The sequence below is a fragment of the Tympanuchus pallidicinctus genome, unplaced genomic scaffold, assembly GCF_026119805.1.
Source record: "Tympanuchus pallidicinctus isolate F22 unplaced genomic scaffold, pur_lepc_1.0 scaffold6, whole genome shotgun sequence".
NCBI lineage: Eukaryota > Metazoa > Chordata > Aves > Galliformes > Phasianidae > Tympanuchus > Tympanuchus pallidicinctus.
This window is the reverse complement of record NW_026294780.1, coordinates 27562336-27580796: the sequence shown is the minus strand read 5'-3', so window position 1 is coordinate 27580796 and position 18461 is coordinate 27562336.

Here is an 18461-nt window from a genome sequence, read left to right as displayed (position 1 = left end):
CTGGAACATGTTGCCCAGATTTGATCTGGATGCCTGTCATTAGTTTATGGCTGGTTTGGCCCAGTTCCGTAACTAGCGAGGTGGAAGGATTCCCAGATCCAAGACAATGCCCCACACCTGGAGGTGTTCAGATCAAGCTGGATGGGGCACTGGGCAGTCTGATTTAGTAGGCAGCCCATGGTAATGTGACAGAAACTAAGTGATGTCAAACATTCCTTCCAACCTGAGGCATTCTGTGAGTATTGTGCATAGCAGCAGTAGTATACTAGGGTTTTGGGTTTTTTTTTTTTTTTTTTTTCAGTAGATTTTTGTGAAAATTTTCATTTGTAAGGTATTATTCTTAAACTACTTTTGTTGCTTTGCTCTTCCTTTCTGCTTAGGCTTAAGTCCAGAAATCTTAAAGGTCTTGCAGTACTTCAACTTTTTTCCCTTTAATCCCCCAAGAACATCTCCCTCAACTTTTCTTTTCTTTTTTTTTTTTTTTTTGTCACTTGAAATATCAGTCTCTCAGTCTTTATTTGTGTGACTCCACCTTTATCCCATCTGACATTCCAGAAGATCTTTCACAACTGCACATGATTATTTTTCTTCAGAAAGCCATCAATTCTTTGTTTCTGCTGTGGTAGTATTTCACCTCTTTCAGAAAACAGTACCCAAGAGTAAAGTAAAAAAATGATTTTTTTTTTTTTTTTTTTTGCTGCCATATGTTTCAAACAGAATGTAACATACAAAGTACATACAGTAAACAGTGAAGAAAGAAGTCAGTTACACCATCCACCACAATTAGGAAATTCTAAGAATATTTAAGTAGAATATAAATTACATTTTTCATTAAAAGAATACCTGCAGAAGTATAGCTCTCCTCTGTGCCTGCTCCCCACAACTCCCCATTCTATCTCCCATAATATTACAGGATAGTCACTTGATCTCAGGATTTCTATTCTAAACCCTCCAGAAAAATCTCTGGGAGGAACAGGAATCTATATATATTTAAAATAAAATAAGTAAGTTAAAAAGTATGGCAGATAAAGATTTTATCAACAATAATATTTCTATTGAAGATCTTACCCAAAAACAGAATCACGTCATGGCATAAATCACTCCTTTCCCGTGTATGCAAATAAAAGGCTTTATTAAAACAAAAAATTGCAGATGGTAAAGTGAATTCTCTTTTTCTGTAACCATGCTTTTAAGCACTTTACTGCTATATTGACAGCAGGATGGCAGCTTGGAGTTGATTAAAATTTTACCTATTATTTCAAAAATTCTTGATACACTTTCACTCTGCGTTGGAATCAGATATATGTACATTTAAATATAGCATTTTTTCTTAACAGCCGAATAACAAAAACAAATTAGGAAGGTCATCACACATTTATTTCTGCATGCAGAAAAACTAGGTACTTAGTGTTTGAGAAAAATAAGGTTTCCCAAGCTGAATAACTAGCCATGAAAAGAAGAAATGGACCCAGAAGGAAGAGTGTGAAGAGTCTGACTGAAATAAGACTCTTGGAAATTGGAGGTGATCCTGAAGATGAGAGAGAAACACGGAGACAAATGTCTGACTCTGACCACTGATACCAGAGACTGCCAACTGTGAGCAACTGCATTGAGAGAACTAACACCATCTTCTGCCTGACCTTCCCAAAGTAGCAGTGATGTCCCTGCTAGGGAAGGTGGTAAAGTTTCAGTGAATGTATTGCTGTGGGAGAGTGAACAAGTGAGTGAGGGAGGGAAATAATCAAACAGGACAAAAATTAATCCTGATGGATCTTCTATATACACACATATCCAGATTTGCTATGAGTTTTCAATTATTTTGTCTCATGACACCATGCTGATCCTCAAAACATTGTATGGATGTTATTTGAAATTGTTACTTGAAAGACATCCAGTGGAGACTATGCTAAAAACTGACAACACTGATAATACTTTGGAACATTTTGACCTATGTCTAGGCCTTACTTTGTTTACTGATATTGATGTAAATTTATCTACCAATATAGTACTTCATCATAAAGTTTTTGAGAATTGCAAGAAGTGAAAATATTAGATAACAAAGTTTATTTTCTATGATAAAATTGCTGGAATGAATAAAGATTTTTTTTAACTCATACCATCTCTTTTGTTGTCCACTTGGGTCTACAAATTATATATTGCTATTTAATGTTCTCTTTGTTCTCATAACATTTTTACAAGTATATAACATTAAACTGGAAAGATTCAAGAGCTCCATTAGAGTATCTACAAACTTTATTGTTAAGGTTTTCTTTAATGCCTGAAAATAATTTTGACTGTCATGTTTCTTCAAATCAAAGTGATGATAGATGTTGCTTTGTTGAGAAGACATTGAAAGGAATTAGACATCTTTGTAGTCCCTGTGTCTTACTCCTCATTGTGTACCTAAGCATCAAATTCTCATTGTTATTCAATGACTTGCTGCTAGCCATTTAAGAACTAGAAATTATTTTTTCTTGGTAGCTGTAATACTGTATCTCACAATTCCAGCAGTCATTCCAGAATGACATTTCTTTTTTTGACACTTCTCAGAAAACTGCTGAGGAGAACCATCCATTTGTTAATGTGATTGAAGAGTACTGCCACTTCAAATCAGCATAGTCATTTAATGAAAATGATCTCTTAATGCGTAAGATGCTGCCAAGGTAGTAATCAGAAAGAGAAGAAAGGGAGTGAACTAGGTATTGTGAGCTCTGAGATTCAAGTTTCAGCTGCATTTTGTTAAGCTGCCTTACACAATATGAGATCTGCCTTACTGAGTAACTTCTTTCACCACCTTCAGTTATCTGAAAATGTCTACTTTGTTTTATGCTCCACATGCTGGGAAATAAGGTGAAAGGTTTCATCTTTGTAATGTTAGAATGAGTCTTTGCTAAGAAAAGTGCTTTTAAGAGAATGCATTTGCTTTTATCTCCTAACTTCTTCCTTTTGCAAAGAGTATTCCAGCTTCCATCTTTCCTGAAAATTACTATGATGTTCATTTTTATTTTTACTTCTGTAAAAATTACTGCTTCCAAATCCAAACTTCTTATTTTCTACAGTCTTTAACTATATGAATCAAGATTTTAAAAACTGGCATTCAACCTGATCAGGAATGAAAATTTGAATTAAACTTTTATTTGTTGGAACAGAAATAACAGACACACACAGATTTCTTATGTAGGACCATTACTGTAGTAAGCTACAGTGATGGGTCAGCTCACTTTAACTCATATGAAAGTGAAACGGACATTCAGATGAAGAAAAACAAAAGCCATTTTTCAGCAAATGAATGATTTTAGATGACAGAACTTCCTACCTACTCTACTACTGAAACTAGAACATGTGGGAACATTTATACCAATGAAAAAAAGTATGCCTAATTACAATCCTGGTGGTGAGTATTTGTAATTCAGCAAAACAAGAAACTTCTTTTAGAGGTTAGTTCCTTCTGAAGTAAAATATTTTTATTAATTTATCTAACAAATGTTACATTTCTTTTATTTATTTATTTTTACTTTATTTTTTTTTCCTGTCAGCTTCTGCCTTCTGTTCTTTTATAATTCAAATTCAGAAACACTTCTGTAGTGCTGAAGATATTTTTCTTGAATGCAATGAAACAAAATACCCCAAATCGGTTCATCAAAATATTATTTCATCTTTCTTTCGAAAAATCTAGTACAGCTTTTTGGACATTTACATAGTCATCTGACTTGTCTTTACTCAAACTGTAATAGGACTTTCATTTTTTTATCATAGCAGTAAAGTGAGTTGATTTTCACTTTAATAAAAGGAGTTAAAACTTCAAAAAATGTTCCTGCTTTTCTCTGTGTGTTTTTTTTTCTTTAGACACACATAAGTGATTTAATTAATTTTGAGAAATATTGTTGTGAAATGAAGTAAAATCATAGCCTTTAAATTCACTTTAAAGCATCTGTTTTCCCTTTGAGTGAGAAAATGTAAATATTTTAGGCAACATTATAATCCAAACTGAGAACTCTTTGTCACAAGGGCATTTGCATTCATGCTAAGATCTTAAAAACTCACATTCTGAATAATGAAGACTATATCAGATCTTAAACAAGCACATTTTCAGCCCATAGATCTTGACTTCACAAACGCTTTATTTCTGGTTGCATTTCCATTCCTTTCTCAGTATTTTCCATCCATGATCCATAAAAATATTATTATTTCCTTATTTAAATTCCTACTTACCATTTCTTCACAAGTTTGGAATCCTTAAACAAGTTAAAACAATAAAATTAAAATGACTTCTTCTCAATATATATTAGCATTTTTCCTGTTTTATCACTTGTAATTTTCAGTGTGTTTGGATCAAACTCATCCTTTTCCATTATTTTCACAGTAGGATATTCTGATAGTTTGATTTTTAAATATTCTCTCTAATCTCTCTCCAGTTGCCACTCATATCTTCCATCCTGTGAAATACTATGTGTTAATAATCCTCAATGCTCAGCATATCCCTTTTACACTCTGTAATGCCCTTGAGACTTTTATCTTATGTATTATTCAACAGTTTAAGAGAGCAAACAGAAATAATTTCTCATATATATGATACTGTATGGAAGAGTTGTTAGCAAAGACCTTGAAACTAGTTGTCTGCTACACTGTAGGGTGATGATTTTACTTCAGAAGATGCCAATTAAAAATTAGGACTACAGGAAACAGGAAATTAGAGACTTTTTTTTCTTCTTTGTTTTCTTTTCTTGATCTTCTCAAATCATTAATGAAAAAATTATAATTTATTAACAGGGAAAGGAATGGTGCTAGTAAACATATATGACTGATGTAGAAAGGAGTGAATTTTGAACATCCCTATGGCAATAGCTGATAAGGCATTTTCAAGTCTGAAGATCTCAATGTACTCTGTGTTTTCTCATTCTCTTTAGAGTGGAGCCTGAAATCAGTCTTATGATAAAATATTATTGTCATATCTCAATGGACACAAATTTTCAGTCTCTGATCATGATAAAATTAGATTATCTATAGCTGAGTGTATCAATTTGCATTTCACAGAATCATAGAATCATTAAGGTTGGAAAAGATCTCTAAGATGTTCTAGTCCAATCACCCATCTACCACCAATACTGTCCTCTAAACCATGCCCCTGTACCACATCTATAAGCTTCTAAAACACTACCTGGGACAGTGACTCCACCACCTCCCTGGGCAGCCTCTTCCAGTGCCTGATCACTATTTCAGAAAATTTTTTCCCAGTTTCTTAACTTGTTTCTGTATCACAAATGCACCAGAATACATCAAATACACAGCCTGATTGCATATTTTAATATTGCCTGAAATGGTAATTATGATCTCATAAAAACACTCCTGAATATCTGGCATACTGCCTTATCACTCAGTGGTTTTTCATTAATGTCAGCAATTATATAGCTTCTGTTCTGCATTAAAATAAACAGAAGACAGCAATGCCTTTTTCTTATGTATTAGCATCTGGGAGCTGATGTAGTGTAAGGACAAAAAATGGGCATCCTTCCATAAATAATATACATATTTTTTAAATCTCATAAATGCTCTGATTCTTTTTTTTTTTTTTTTTTTTTTTTTGCTTGCCACCTTGATCTGCACTTGAAATTCTATTCCTCATCCTTTGATTACTACTTTTTACTTTGGATTTAATGTTTACCCCCTAGTAGACATACAGAGTAATTTGCAGTGAAGCCTGATGTATTTCATCATCAGATGATGGTGCTCACTTGCTGTGATGGAACTTTTTCTCTCAGGCTGAAATCTTTCCATGTTAGAGTATTACAGCTTGGAAAAAATAAAAGTAAAAAATAAAAAAAAATGGAACAATGGAGTGCACTACTGCAAAAAAAAAAAACAAAATTAGAGCATTTGTGTTCCAAGAGTTCCAAGAGTGCCCTTTCACTTCAAGTAGGTAACTGAATAAAATGAAAAAAATTGCAGTCCTAGATAAGGGGTCTTTTATAGTCATAGAATCATAAGAATCATAGAATCATAGAATCACAAGGTTGGAAAGGACCTGCAAGATCATCTAGTCCAACTGTCCTCCCACTACCATTGCTACCACAAGCTACTAAACCATATCTTGTAGCTCCTCATCCAGACACCTCTTGAACACTGCCAGGGATGGTGACTTCATCGCCTCCCTGGGCAGGCCATTCCAGTGCCTGACCACTCTCTGAGAGAAAAAGTTCCTCCCTATGTCTAACCTAAACCTCCTCTGGTACAACTTGCAGCTATTTCCCTGGGTCCTGTTTGTTGCCTGAGAGAAGAGGCCAAAACCCTCTTCACCACAACCTCCCTTCAGGAAGTTGTAGAGTGCAATGAGGTCTCCCCTGGGCCTTCTCTTCTCCAGACTGAACAATCCCAGTTCCCTCAGCCACTCCTCATAAGATTAGCTCCAGACCCCTACTAGTTCTGTTGCCCTTCTCTAAACACGTTCTAGGGCCTCAATGTCTTTCTTGTAGTGAGGGGCCAAAAAAATAACAAATAACACAATAACAAATAACACAATAACAAAAACTGGAACACCCAAACCAAATTTTCTTTTGAAAATACAAGAGAGGCTCATGTGGTCCTGGTCTGAACTAAATAAAAAATGATCAAAAATGAGGTAAGGATTTTAATAGAATCATAGAATGCAATCATAGAATGGCAGTTCATCCATCAATTCTGCTTTTGTCCAATTGGCCACTGCTCCAAAAACTTAAAATCAAGGAAAACAAAAAATCACTTCAAAAAATCTTCCCCTTCCTGTATGTGCTTGAAGAGGTTTGGGAGTACTGAGGTTGGTTTCTACTCCTCTGCTCCTCTGGTATCTGATGATCAGGAGAGGGAATACAGAGCAGATCTTTCACTAGTAAGTGAATGAAATCTTTTATTAGGAAATCTAGGTCAGTTTCTGTCAGTATTTTCATTTATACGATGAAAAATTCTGGATTTCTAGCTTACACAGAGTGAATTATTTTCCTTGCAAGTAACATGGTTTCAAACTTGAGGATTCTATTCCAGTTGTCCTAGGTCATTGACCATAGCTAATTGTGTTCTGGCAAGTCCTTAACCATGTTTCACTACTCCTTTTTCACTAATCTGATTAATCGGATTTCAAAAAATGTTGCAGAAAAAGAATATTCTGCTTTTGAGTAAAAGGAGAAAACGGAAGCTGAAAATGCAAGTGTACTGTCAAGATAATTTGCATATTTGTTTAATTCCAGTTTACTGATATCAAGATCAGCTTGAACAGAATTATTCAAGTAATGATCAAACTGGTCGCAGTACTTCTCAAATAGATTGGCTGAGTCCATAGTATTTGGTCCTGAGTAAACCATGAGTCTCAGTGGCTCCAAAACTACGCTTATTGCTCTATATTATAACATCTGCAATAATAAGATTATGCCAGTAGTCTGGTGACAATAAAAATGATGTTTCTCTAACTGGAGAAGAACACTACAAGGTGGGAAAAATTCTGCGGAAAAAAAAATAAAAAATTTCAAGGTCTGCTATAACTATTTAGTATAATTGAGTAGATTGGAGAGCAGGTTGGAGTACCACATCCCGACTATGGACTATCTGTGTTCTACAATGAGAGCTGCCCAAGAGTAGACTATTTTCAGAACCAAGAAGATATTTCAGACAGAAACTTACTGACTGACTTCAGGGGATTAAACTAACAATTATATAGCATAGAGGATGAGGCTACAAAGACACAAGAATAAACTAGGAAGTTCTTCAACAAGTAAAGAATAAATACAGAGAAAGGGGGAAAAAAAAAACAACAACCAGTACATGTATACAATGAAGAAGATAAAATGTACAAGTAGGGCAATATATCTTGATCACTAAAGAGTTCTGAAAGCAATGGAAAATTTAAAAGAAATTGTATTAAACTATTTTTTTAGTGCTTAAGAACATTCATTCAAATGTTTTATTTTATCCTGTGTAATTAATCTCAAGGTAGTTCAAAAAACCTTCCAGCATAATTCTTTTGTATGTGAAAGATACTCCACAATAATGCCGCCAATTTTATTAAGGATGTAGATGGACAGTTTGACAAAATGACATCTAATGTGAAGTGCAAATGAAGCAGAAGTTTGCATTTGAATTCATTCATTCCAAAAAATTGCACTCACTGACATTCACCAACAGTTGCTGGATGTTGCAGAGACCAAACAGTGGATGCAAGCACAGTGAGGCAGTGAGTGGTGCATTTCAACAGCAGCAACAGTGAGGTGAGAGAAGTCATGTTCTGGAGGGGCACACACAGCTGTCACACCATGAAAAGAAGGGCATCTTGATCAACTCATACGTGAGAATCACTGGATTATGACCAGGGAATTGTGTATGGAGCTGAATATTGGCTTCAAAGCATTGGAAATGATGGCAGCAAAATTAAAATATTGAAAAGTTTGGATCAGGTAGGTCCCACAAATACCCACAGAAGAACAGAAAGAACACTGCATGCAAGTTTGTCAGAATCTACTAAACCAATATGAGGCTGAAGGTAACAGATTCCTAGAACACCTTATTATCAGTGACAAGATGTGGTGTCACCACTTTGAGTGAGTGTTAAAACAGCAGTCCATGGATCGGTAAGGTGTGAATAATTGAGTGATGCAGCCCTCAGTGGATAAAGTGATGGGTACTGTCTTTTGGGACATAAAAAGGATGATCCTCTGAATAACCTGGAACCTAGATACACCATGAACTCTAACTGCTACATCTCAGTGCTGACTAAGCTGAAAGCTTGAACTTACAGGGTCAGTCCGGAGAAGAAGAGAATCTTCCTCTTGCCATATAGTAGTGCCATATGATAGGCCTCTCTATGGAGAGCAGACTGCCAATCTTGTCTGCACTGTCCTGCTACACCCACTGTACAGCCTGTATTAAATGGCTTCTGACTTCCATCTGTTTGGGCCAATGAAGGGTGAACTGCATAGGAAATATTTTCTTAGCAATGACACTGTCATAGCATCTGTAAAACAATGGGTCACCTTGGCTACTGCAGATATTTGTGAGCACAGCATTCATGCTTTTGTTTATTGGTGAAAATGCATAGCTAATGGTAGTGACTATGTTGAAAAATAGTGTATGTAACATTGAAAACAAACACACAAAAATCTAATACAGGTTCAGTGTTTGCTGAACATAGTACTATCACATTTTTGTTGTACTCCAGACTGCCATTAATAGTAGCATTACTGAATAAGTACTAACATAGTGACCTAAAAATCTTATGTTCTTTTCAAAATTTAAAGAAACTAGAAAAAAAATATATACATATATACAAAATTTTAGGAATGAGGTGTGTGTTCAGTTCAGCTGGGAGACATTTTGTATTTCTGGAGGAAGTTTCAGTTTTTCTCAGTGTTGGTTCTAGTATTTCCATTGGCATTATTCTTTATATTTTTAATTTAGACAGAGCATATGTTGAAGATCTGGATCTACATATCCAGTGTGTTGACTTCCCATAAAGCTGATTTACTCAAAATATACCTTAAGACGTGGTGGCATCAGCGGGTGTATTCTGTTTCACTGTCTTTTCATTTGAACAACTAGACCCTGTGGAATCTTTTCTCCTTTGAATCACACTGAACTCAGCTACTTCTGTGGATCCCTCAGAATCCAAAAGCAGTAGTGCAAATTTTAAGACTCTTGCACTATGACTCCTGCATAACAATCAGCTAATTACAATATGGGTTCATTTCACATTTAAACCACTGTCTGAAACATGGGGACATATTATCTTCAAAGTTCTGTGAAGGTAGAAATACTCATGAAAAATTAAATCTGGCAGAAGAAATAAAATGATTAAGTGAAAACTATGGGCTTTAATATTATTTTCACATATATTATCTGCAGTTGGTGCAAATCCAAAGAGGCCAACTTGTAGCATCATACAAAATATTAGAAGCTACTGAAATTTGTTAATGTATATCTCTAAATGTCTGCATGTGAGTGGCATAACTAGACACCGTCTCTACCTACTACAGCCCTTGACTTTGATGCACTTGTTCAAAAAGTGACATGCATTTAAAAATCTGGTGAAAAAATACCTATGTGGAACTGATATATTGGACACAAAATTTACGTTTTTTGATAGTTTGGAATTGTTTGCTCTACTCCAAAACTCTGGTCAAGATAGGGGAAATGAAGTTTTGTGTCAGAGTTATGGTTTTACATAGCAATACATGAAACAGCATGTTTTGCTGTTCCAGTAACAATAAAACATTAATGCCCTTAAAACATTTTGCTTCCCCCTCCCTTTCCGCCAGGCCACTATCACCTTATGATTTGTTATGCTGTCTCTTTGCCAACTGAAGAACTCGATCTCAAAGTCATGAGAAGTTCTTGTAACAGGCACTTACAGAAAATGTTGCTTGTGAAGATATTGAAGAAGACATGTGAAGATATTCTGCTTTTTTTTTTTTTTTTTAATGATTGTATAATCATTCCTGCTATGCTGTCTGTGAAGTAGACATATTTTCAAAAGGTATGTACCACTATGGTTTTCTCACAGAAACATCCAACAGCTATGAAAAAATAAGCACAGAAAAAAATAATAAAGCACAGAAAAATAAATCCCTGAGAATATCCTTCTATTTTAATTGGCAATCTTATTATAAAATTATTTACATCCTATATCAACTCCGTGAACTCTCGCTGAAAAATATGCTGCTCTTACAGAGATTCGTTTGTACATTATTCTTCAGAGGAACACTGTGTATGGGTTACTTGTCAAATATAATTTGAAAATACATATTTAAAAATACCTAACCAAGACACAGATATCTTGGTTATGTGTACCCTTTAGACATTCCTTTAATGACCATTCCTTGATGTAGATGTAATTTCATGACACAACCAGTATATATCAGTAAAAGCCTTGGATGAAAAGTAATCACAATGGGAAAAAAGTGGGCTTTTGGTTTACCAGAAAAATAATAATCCCATTTCGAGAAGATAAAATATTGCTTTGTTTGTTTGTTTGTTTGTTAGAAAATGTTGTTTTGGTGATATTTTAATGTTTAATTAATCTAAAAAATACCTCATAGACTGAGGACTGCACAACAGGGCAGGTTTCTGCGTAACCGTCTGTTGATTATCTGTCCACAGGTAGTATACAAGTGTCGAATCCTGCAAAAATTTCATGTAACAACATGGGAATCAATCAAGCTGATGTTTTAATAAAAAAAATAGAGAAGATTAAAAATTCGACAGTTGTCTTTTCTATCTCTTCCCAGATGAAATGATGTTATTAGCCATCACAAAGTTTTGTTGCAATGTACTTTGCTAAGTAGAAAGAAATGCAGTTTTTGAAACAATGAATATAAAATATTCTCTCACCATTCAATAGTAAACTAATACTATCAATATATTTGACAATCAAACAATGAATTTTGTCAATGATATTCAATATTTTGCTTTTTTTTTGCTTTTATTTTAACCTCTTCATGCCATCATATTGATAATTCTGAATTTAAATCATGGAGGCTTTGTTTATTTATTTATTTTATTGCTATAAGCTATCGTTTTATTATGAAAGTAGAAGTACTTATATATATATATATATAAAAAAAGATTTAATGAAGGAATAGAATATCTCATCTCTCATTTTTGTAGTTTCATGACTAAAAGTCTCTAAGAACATTCAGATGAACTGAGATTTATAGTCTGATACTAATTTCTTCCACTAAAAATCACTGTATGTACAATTCAATTTAACTGCTGCTTTTGATTTGTATAAGACCTGGAATAGAGGAAGAAGCATTTTACAAGAACAAAATAACTTGACAAAATATGACAGAAAGATTTCACAACAGCTTCCCAAGCATCTGCTTTTTAGCCTGTTACCACATCTGAGGCCAAAGCTTGTGGGAAAATAGAGATATTAGTGTTAGTCATAGAGGTTACTTATGTAATCTTCCCTTTAGGATTAAATCCTTTGTTCTCTCATCCCCTTCACCCTCCATCGCTCATCAGTCTTGTGAGAATTCATAAACAACTGGATAAAAAGAGATGAGAATATTAAAGGACTTGATGAGATGAACTACACAAAATGTATTATTGCTACAAGTCACTCTCTCTAGCTACACTTCTTCTCCAAATTAGTAGCTTAGAGGAAAATAATTTTATCTACCTGTTCTCCTTGCAGGCTCCTGGAACTGGTTTGTTCCTGTTCAGTGACCCTCTTTCTATTTATAGTCTTTACTGTTCTCCTTTCTCTTTCATTTTCTTCCAGATTAATCCACCCCTTCTCTTCATGGGAGTAGTTAGCCACAAATGCACACAGAAGAGAACGTGCACAAAACTCTATGGACAGGAAGTTAGGATACTCATGATGCAGATTTGTGGATCAAGCAAAGACAAAAATCTAAAATCAAGTATTTCTTGGTGAATGATAAAATATATGCAGATAGAAGGATGTTTCCTCTTCCTGTATGCATTTTTGTTTCACTGTCATTAGGTGTTTCCACATGAAATCTAAGGGAAGATGCATCTAGCCTACCATCATTTATTTATTTATTTATTTGTTTGTTTGTTTGTTTGTTTGTTTGTTTATTTCCAAACTAAGGTATAAGTCATATCTCCCTCTTTAGGTTTGTACAAAAGTCTCAGAGTATGATTAGATCTTTTCACCTGATCATAGAATCACAGAAAATCACAGAATTGCAGAGGTTGGAAGGGATCTTAAGAGATCATGAAGTCCAGCCACTCCTTCTAAAACAAGTTTCTTACAGATTCCTTACTGACATTGAAAACTGTGGCACTGTGGCTTCTAGCTTAATGCATATATATTCAGAAGATACTGTATTCAGAGAGGTAAAGATATGAAATTGTTTTTATTTGTTTTATTTTCTTTATTTTTCAGTTTTTCTCCCTGCATCCTTATCTTGAGTGATCAGATGTAACACAGAGTCAGTTCATGAATATAGGGGGTACAAATGATTGAGGGTATGCAAAAAGGAGACCAGAATAATCCCTGGAATAGTCAGGTAACCAGGAGACATTACATTAATATGTTAATGTACGTTACGTGCTAATGTTAATGTTACATTAATATGAATTCTTCTCCCTAAATGGGGAAGATGATCCTGCTTGAATCCTGCTTCCAGGATTATTTCTACCTTTTTTGTGGTTTTCCTTCAACATTTTTTAATCTATATTCATGTCCAAGTGAGCATATTGGAATTTTTCTAGTGTAATTGGAGATATATTTTGTACCAATGTATATATCAATAACTTAATTCTGTTTTCTCTATGTTGTTAATTTTAAAGTTCTAATCTTACTTGTAAATTTCAAAGATTTTTTTTGTTTGTTTTAATATTTGAATAACAGAAACATTAATTTGTTAGAATATTTAAAGCAACAAACATAATTGTCATGGTTTTATGATTTTGGGCTATCAGGATTCCACACCATAACATCATGTAATGCACTGGGTATTTGACTGCTGATGCTCAAGTTCTGGGTGCCTATCTGGAGGAGAAGAAGGGGGAGAAGAAATCTTCTTCTGAAGGAGAAGAAGATTTCCCCAGGGGGCTTTGTGGTCAGCGAGGAGATATAACTCCTGGCAAGGTCACCTGATGCTCTCTTCTTTGCCTGCTCTTCTCTGTCTGCTTTTCTTCACTGGCTCAACTGGACTGCACTTCTCAGCTCAGCGTTGTGGAGAGACCTATCCACCTTTCAGACACTCTCTCTCTCTCTCGTTATATTTTGCTGACACTGTATTTCGCCTTAGATCGCTGCTGCTGTTTTCAATTATTTTCAGGTCGCCTGTTTCCCTTTTCCGGAGGCACAGATCTACAGATCCCTCTGCCCTGCTAATCAAGGAACTGGGCCAAACCAGCCCGTAAACTGTTGACACTAAGGCATAAAGCTCTACATTTCAAGAAAATTGAAAAGTTCTTAATTTTGCATGAAACAGCTTGAGATACTAAATTCTTATGAATCAATGAGTGTTTCCAAGGACTAAGTTAAAAAAGTCAAGAGTCTGAATCTTCATCTTCTTTTGGGGTTGTCTTTCAGCTTGATAACATTTACAACAAACTTGCATGTTTGGCTCACCAGATACTCATTTTTGAATGAACCACAAAAGACTTCCTACAGATAATATCTGCCGGTGCCATTGCATCTACTGCCTGATAGCATAATCAAGATTAATCCACACAAATAAATGATTCAGAGAATCATAAATATCAGAGAAAATATTGGGAAACACTTACGAAGATTTTACATGTGTATTGATAGTGCATTGATCTTTATTATACAAGGGAAATTTTATTAAGATTTCTGACACTTCAAGAAGCACTTTCTTTCTTTCTTTCTTTCTTTCTTTCTTTCTTTCTTTCTTTCTTTCTTTCTTTCTTTCTTTCTTTCTTTCTTTCTTTCTTTCTTTCTTTCTTTCTTTCTTTCTTTCTTTCTTTCTTTCTTTCTTTCTTTCTTTCTTTCTTTCTTTCTTTCTTTCTTTCTTTCTTTCTTTCTTTCTTTCTTTCTTTCTTCTTCCTTCCTTCCTTCCTTCCTTCCTTCCTTCCTTCCTTCCTTCCTTCCTTCCTTCCTTCCTTCCTTCCTTCCTTCCTTCCTTCCTTCCTTCCTTCCTTCCTTCCTTCCTTCCTTCCTTCCTTCCTTCCTTCCTTCCTTCCTTCCTTCCTTCCTTCCTTCCTTCCTTCCTTCCTTCCTTCCTTTTTTTCAAGAATATTTGAGAAAACTTGAAAGAATTCTTTTTTTTCAGATGTACAGTGAAAGCTGTGCCTAACTCATGATTTTGTATGATGTATACACATAGCTTAGAAAAAAAAAAGGATTTATTATAAACAGCATACTTAGTGTACAGCCACAAAAATCCTAGCAAATTAAGATTAAAATAAATCCATAAACAAAAACTAAAAAGACAGGTTTAGTCATTCTCATTAATTCCACCGAAGGAAACTTATTATTTACAAGTATGTGTGAGCAAAATATTTATCTGGAAAAAGATTTCATGTGCTTATGGAAGTGGATAGCAATTCAGTATGCATTTGGGCACACACTGTTTTCCCTAATTTCCTTTCCCTAATTCATCTTTAAGAAAATCTACAGAGGTTTCCTACAGTCCATCTAAATGAGGCAAAATAAGAAACACTCTTCCAAATACTACTGTGTGGATTAACTGCCTGTTTGATGATTAACATGGTTTTATTTTCAAGAAACTTGAAGGAAAAGGAATACACTTACCAGAAGAGACACTTATATTTTACCAAAAATCTTTCTTGTGCTCTTGATATTACCAAAGAACTGAGATGAGTTTTGCATTCACAAATTAAACATGACACAATCTTGTTTTGCACGATCTAGCTTTCTGAAATGAAAATTTTACACAGCTTGACTTCATAAAGTAATATGTTGATTGAAAATATTTGTGACAGTTATGGTTAGTTAACAAACTTACTATTATGGTACTTCAATAAGATATCACTGCTTTAAATGCTAGGTACAAAATTGGTTGTAGGTTACAGCAGCATTTTCTGAGACTATTGTCTATGTGTGAGCTCACATTGCATTAAATTAGTCATTTTTTCTGCCTTCAGAAAAATTTGCTCAGTAGAAGTGATAGGTATAGATTTAAATACTAGATTAAAAAAAAAAAAAAATGTTCCTCGAGTACTGTGTCCAGTTTTGGGCCCCTCACTGCAAGAAAGATATTGAGGCCCTGGAACGTGTTCAAAGGAGGGCAACAAAGCTGGTGAGGAGTCTGGAACACAGGCCATATGAGGAGAGGCTGAAGGAGCTGGGAATGTTCAGCCTGGAGAAGAGGAGGCTCAGGGGAGACCTCATTGCTCTCTATAACTTCCTGAAGGGAGGTTGTAGTGAGCTGGGGGTCGGCCTCTTCTCTCGTGTCATTAGTGATAGGACCAGGGGGAATGGCTTCAAGCTATGGCAGGGGAGATTCAGGCTGGACATGAGGAAGTATTACTTCTCAGAAAGGGTGGTCAGGCACTGGAATGGACTGCCCAGGGAGGTGGTGGAATCACCGACCCTGGGGGTGTTCAAGGAAAGGCTGGATGTTGTGTTGAGGGACATGGTTTAGTAGGAGCTATTGGGAATAGGTGAACGGTTGGACTGGGTGATCTTTTAGGTCTTTTCCAACCTTGGTGATTCTATGATTCTATGAAAAAAAATCAAATATGAACTTATTCTTCAGGATGTTCAAAAATCTATTTATCTATTCTGTCAGAATTTGTAGAGTATGAAAAAAATCATCTAAAATTTGGCAACAGTTTTGAAAATAAATATTTGTGAAATTGTTATTTTCTAAATAAGGAAAGATGTTTCTGTGAAAGTTGCAGATTTCTCAACTTTTTTTTTTTAAATGTAAAATATAGTAAGTAATGAACCTTATATCATAATTGTGTTTTTCTTTTTTTTTTTTTTTTTTCTATACTTTTTCTTACTTTCTTTAGTTTGATTTGTTAGAGCTTATTGCTTATAAGGTATACACGAGTCAAATAAAAATTTTTGAAATGAATATTTCAACACAGTAAATTCACATTTATAAAATTATTTGTACACACTTTACTACAGATTTTTTCTGAACTAAATTGACTTCACAGATTTTCTTCTCTTTAGACATAACAATATATCTCACTTTAATCTACTCAAGCTAAACACATGATATGCATTTAATTTTCGATGTTTATTTTCCAGGCTCTTTTACAATGTTAGCACTAAGAAAGTATCCATAATTCAATAACACATATGTGTGGGAGAAAATTTTTTCCTGGGCTGTATTTAAGAGCAGTTTTAATATCCCTATAGGTTAAATGTGCATAACTGATGTGACAGTGTTGCAGACTATTCCGTAGACTATATGTATTTACTACGGACAGAGAGATAATAACATTGCATCTATGTCTGTCAGGAAATATATACCAATTATAGGAAATTGTTTATAAAAAGCACATTCACAAAGTTATAAGCTACATTTTTTCACCAAATTTGAATAAGTTAAAAGTGGGGATGGAAAAGAAGGCTATTTTTTTTTTTAATCTTACTATTTGCTTTGAAAACAAATAAAATATAAAAAAGTCAAATTAAAAGCTAATTACCCTAAAGTCAGAAGATAATTTTTATTTCATATAACTACAAATTGAAGATTTAAGATTCATTTTATAGACTTGATAATAGCACAGGTTCAGAGACACTTGGACTCCTAGGTGCAGAGTCAAAATCACACAAGATCTCCTTTTCAAGGTAATGTAAGGCAATTGTTTTTAAAGGTGATACTATGAAGATTCTGAATATAGCTTCAATTTCACTTAATAAACTTTTTCCTTTAATCAACAATGTTAATTAACAAGTTTGCTAATGATACAAAGCTGAGAGTAGTGGCCAACACACTGGGAGGCTGTGCTACCATTCAAAAAGATCTATACAGACTGGAGAGTTGCCAAGAGGAACATGATAAAGTTTAACAAGAACAAATGCAAGTCTTGCACCTGAGGAGGAATAACCACATACATCAGTAGAAGTTAAGGGATGATTTACTGCAGAAGAGCTCTGCAGAGAAGGACCTGAGTGTCCTGGTGGACAACATGTTGGCCACGAGTCAGCTATGTGGCTTTGTGGCCAAGAAGGCCTACAGTATCCTGGGGTGCATTAGAAAGAGTGTGGCCAGCAGGTCAAGGGAGATGATCCTTCCACTTGACTCTGCCCTGGTGAAGCCACATTTAAAATACAGTGTCCAGTTCTGTAGTTCCCAGTTCAAATAGACAGGAATCTCCTAGAAGCAGTCCAGTAGAAGGCCGCAACGATTATAAAGGTCCTGGAGCATCTCCTCTATGAGGAAAGGTTAAGTAACTTGAGTCTGTTTTCTGCAGAAAAAAAGACTGAAGGGGGAATCTGATAAATGTTTATAAATACCTAAAGGGAGGTGGGAGGCAAATGAATGAGACCCGGCTCTTGTCAGTGGTGCATTGCAACAGGACAAGGAGCAATGGCCTTGAATGTAGGAAGTTCCATAGGAACATGTAGGAGAACTTCTTTATGGTAGAGGTTACAGAGCACTGGAACAGGCTACCTGGAAAGGTTGTGGAGTTTCCTTCTATGGAAATATTCAAAACTCATCCAGATGCTTAGCTGTGTGATCAGTTGTAGAGAATCTATGCAGGTGCGTTGGACTTGATGAACTCTTGAGGTTGCTCCCAACCTCTGTAATTTCTTGATTCGGTAATGTTTTGTGGTTTTGTATTTTATTTCTGTCTTCTTACATGTGAGCATCCACACATTCATTATTTTCCATGTTTATATTTTTATTTTTATTATTTATTTATTTATTTATAATAAACTTCCAATTAATTGTTTAATATTACACAAAATACTCAGAACAGTATGACTAATGTACATGCAGTTGCATATCTGTGCATGATTGTATGGTTCATATTTGTAAACTCAGACGCAGTTTAGCAGGTGTATCTTAGTCTCT